The sequence below is a fragment of the Syngnathus typhle genome, unplaced genomic scaffold (assembly GCF_033458585.1).
Source record: "Syngnathus typhle isolate RoL2023-S1 ecotype Sweden unplaced genomic scaffold, RoL_Styp_1.0 HiC_scaffold_215, whole genome shotgun sequence".
Lineage (NCBI taxonomy): Eukaryota > Metazoa > Chordata > Actinopteri > Syngnathiformes > Syngnathidae > Syngnathus > Syngnathus typhle.
Window position 1 is genome coordinate 60,001 of NW_026872120.1, and position 4,211 is coordinate 64,211.

A 4,211-nucleotide genomic window follows, 5' to 3' on the forward strand; every position below is an offset into this window, starting at 1 on the left:
GACCGCCACCCCCCGACCGCCACAAGGCGACCGCCACAAGGCGACCGCCACAAGGCGACCGCCACAAGGCGACCGCCACAAGGCGACCGCCACTGGCCCCAAGCGCCAGCCCCGACCGCCACCCCCCGACCGCCACAAGGCGACCGCCACAAGGCGACCGCCACAAGGCGACCGCCACAAGGCGACCGCCACAAGGCGACCGCCACAAGGCGACCGCCACTGGCCCCAAGCGCCAGCCCCGACCGCCACCCCCCGACCGCCACAAGGCGACCGCCACAAGGCGACCGCCACCGGCCCCAAGCGCCAGCCCCCGACCGCCACCCCCCGACCGCCACAAGGCGACCGCCACAAGGCGACCGCCACAAGGCGACCGCCACAAGGCGACCGCCACAAGGCGACCGCCACCGGCCCCAAGCGCCAGCCCCGACCGCCACCCCCCGACCGCCACAAGGCGACCGCCACAAGGCGACCGCCACAAGGCGACCGCCACAAGGCGACCGCCACAAGGCGACCGCCACTGGCCCCAAGCGCCAGCCCCGACCGCCACCCCCCGACCGCCACAAGGCGACCGCCACAAGGCGACCGCCACAAGGCGACCGCCACAAGGCGACCGCCACAAGGCGACCGCCACAAGGCGACCGCCACTGGCCCCAAGCGCCAGCCCCGACCGCCACCCCCCGACCGCCACAAGGCGACCGCCACAAGGCGACCGCCACCGGCCCCAAGCGCCAGCCCCGACCGCCACCCCCCGACCGCCACAAGGCGACCGCCACAAGGCGTTAGTGGCCGCGCCCGGTACTTTACTGGACCCTATTTGGCCCGCGGACCGGCCGGCGTCGCTTCCTTGAATGCTTAGCCGCCTTTCGAGCTGCCATGCCGGGCTTGAGTTAGTGGTTTGCGCCCGGTACTCTACGTTAAAAGTCAGGCGGAACGGCTCTGAAGCTCCAGACGGTGCTTCCTTGAATGCTTAGCCGCCTTTCGAGCTGCCATGCCGGGCTTGAGTTAGTGGTTTGCGCCCGGTACTCTACGTTAAAAGTCAGGCGGAACGGCTCTGAAGCTCCAGACGGTGCTTCCTTGAATGCTTAGCCGCCTTTCGAGCTGCCATGCCGGGCTTGAGTTAGTGGTTTGCGCCCGGTACTCTACGTTAAAAGTCAGGCGGAACGGCTCTGAAGCTCCAGACGGTGCTTCCTTGAATGCTTAGCCGCCTTTCGAGCTGCCATGCCGGGCTTGAGTTAGTGGTTTGCGCCCGGTACTCTACGTTAAAAGTCAGGCGGAACGGCTCTGAAGCTCCAGACGGTGCTTCCTTGAATGCTTAGCCGCCTTTCGAGCTGCCATGCCGGGCTTGAGTTAGTGGTTTGCGCCCGGTACTCTACGTTAAAAGTCAGGCGGAACGGCTCTGAAGCTCCAGACGGTGCTTCCTTGAATGCTTAGCCGCCTTTCGAGCTGCCATGCCGGGCTTGAGTTAGTGGTTTGCGCCCGGTACTCTACGTTAAAAGTCAGGCGGAACGGCTCTGAAGCTCCAGACGGTGCTTCCTTGAATGCTTAGCCGCCTTTCGAGCTGCCATGCCGGGCTTGAGTTAGTGGTTTGCGCCCGGTACTCTACGTTAAAAGTCAGGCGGAACGGCTCTGAAGCTCCAGACGGTGCTTCCTTGAATGCTTAGCCGCCTTTCGAGCTGCCATGCCGGGCTTGAGTTAGTGGTTTGCGCCCGGTACTCTACGTTAAAAGTCAGGCGGAACGGCTCTGAAGCTCCAGACGGTGCTTCCTTGAATGCTTAGCCGCCTTTCGAGCTGCCATGCCGGGCTTGAGTTAGTGGTTTGCGCCCGGTACTCTACGTTAAAAGTCAGGCGGAACGGCTCTGAAGCTCCAGACGGTGCTTCCTTGAATGCTTAGCCGCCTTTCGAGCTGCCATGCCGGGCTTGAGTTAGTGGTTTGCGCCCGGTACTCTACGTTAAAAGTCAGGCGGAACGGCTCTGAAGCTCCAGACGGTGCTTCCTTGAATGCTTAGCCGCCTTTCGAGCTGCCATGCCGGGCTTGAGTTAGTGGTTTGCGCCCGGTACTCTACGTTAAAAGTCAGGCGGAACGGCTCTGAAGCTCCAGACGGTGCTTCCTTGAATGCTTAGCCGCCTTTCGAGCTGCCATGCCGGGCTTGAGTTAGTGGTTTGCGCCCGGTACTCTACGTTAAAAGTCAGGCGGAACGGCTCTGAAGCTCCAGACGGTGCTTCCTTGAATGCTTAGCCGCCTTTCGAGCTGCCATGCCGGGCTTGAGTTAGTGGTTTGCGCCCGGTACTCTACGTTAAAAGTCAGGCGGAACGGCTCTGAAGCTCCAGACGGTGCTTCCTTGAATGCTTAGCCGCCTTTCGAGCTGCCATGCCGGGCTTGAGTTAGTGGTTTGCGCCCGGTACTCTACGTTAAAAGTCAGGCGGAACGGCTCTGAAGCTCCAGACGGTGCTTCCTTGAATGCTTAGCCGCCTTTCGAGCTGCCATGCCGGGCTTGAGTTAGTGGTTTGCGCCCGGTACTCTACGTTAAAAGTCAGGCGGAACGGCTCTGAAGCTCCAGACGGTGCTTCCTTGAATGCTTAGCCGCCTTTCGAGCTCTCCTGCCCGGCGTGGGTTTCGCGTCCGCGCCCGGTACATTATGGAAGCCAAAAAAAAAAAAAATTCTAAGTGCGAGTGGGACCGGCCTGGGGGGCTTCCTTGAAAGCCCATCCGCCCTCCGAGCTCTCCCACCGGTCGTGGGTTGGCGTCCGCCACTGCTCAAAGCGAACTTCAAATTATCTGCTTAATAATGTGGAACACCATTCTTAAGTAGTTTTTCCTTAATTTGGGCTCAACTGGCCGGTAATGATCCCCGGTGTCTGAGATTGATCTCAGTGATCCAAAGAGCCCTGACACGTAATACCATCCATGAGTTTAATTGAAAAACAAAAAATGTAATCTTTATGACACATAAATACAATTTGCATAATAATTTGGAACACAGTGTAGACTTCCAGCGGACCGCGCGCGGCTCGGCTGACGGCGCAGCGCGATCTGGTACCGCTGCGCGGGACGAAACACGCCCCGTGCAGAGTTCCAGGCGGCCGGGAAGACATTTAAGCGCTGCCGCTGCAGCTGCGGCGGGGATTTGCCGTCCTCCGGTGGACACGACGAGTAAATACACCAGCAATCGCACTTACACCGTGTTCCAAATTATTATGCAAGTGACATTTATCTCAGATTTTCCTAAATAGTCGATGCAAAATGAGTCAGCATAATTTTCAAGTCATCAACCATTATTTTGATGAATTCTAATTTTATTGAACAAACCTCCGAATGATCACAGAATTTTTAAAAAATAAAAAACTTAAAATGCACTGTTCCACATTATTACGCACAACAGAGTTTTATAACATTTTATAGGTTTTTATGAACTGAAATGCCCATCTTAAGAATTTACAGCATTAGGAGGTCATATTTACTGAAATCAAAAGCTATTTCAAAGAAAAGACAAACAAGTTACATTTTAACATAGGACCCTTTATTTCAATAAAAAACAAAGTTACATTTTAACATAGGACCCTTTGTTCAACAGCAGCTTCACGATTCTTCCATCCACTGAACTTGTGAGTTTTTGTACAGTTTCTGGTTGAATTTCTTGGCAGGATCTAAGAATAGCCTGCCAGAGCTGCTCTTTGGAATTGAACTGCCTCCCACCTTCGTAGATTTTCTGCTTGACGATGCTCCACAAGTTTTCAATAGGATTGAGGTCAGGGGAGCATGGGGGCCACACCATCAGTTTCTCTCCCTTTATTCCCATAGATGCCAAAGACGTTGACGTATTTCTTGCAGCATGAGACGGTGCATTGTCATGCATGAAGATGATCTTTTGACGGAAAGCACGGTTCTTCCTGTTGTACCATGGACAGAAGTGTTGAGTCAGAAATTCCACGTAGTTAACAGACGTAATTTTGACGCCTTCAGGGACCCTAAAGGGGCCAAGCAGCTCTCTCCCCATGATTCCGGCCCAAAACATCACTCCGCCACCTCCCTGCTGACGCCGCAGCCTTGTTGGGCTATCGTGGCCGTCCACCAACCATCCACGACTCCATCCATCTGTAAAGTCAAGTCAAATCAAGTTTATTTGTATAGCCCTAAATCACAAGCAGTCTCAAAGGGCTTCACATTGACAGAAATTGACAATTATTCTCAAAGCATCCCCTGAGCTCTCAAA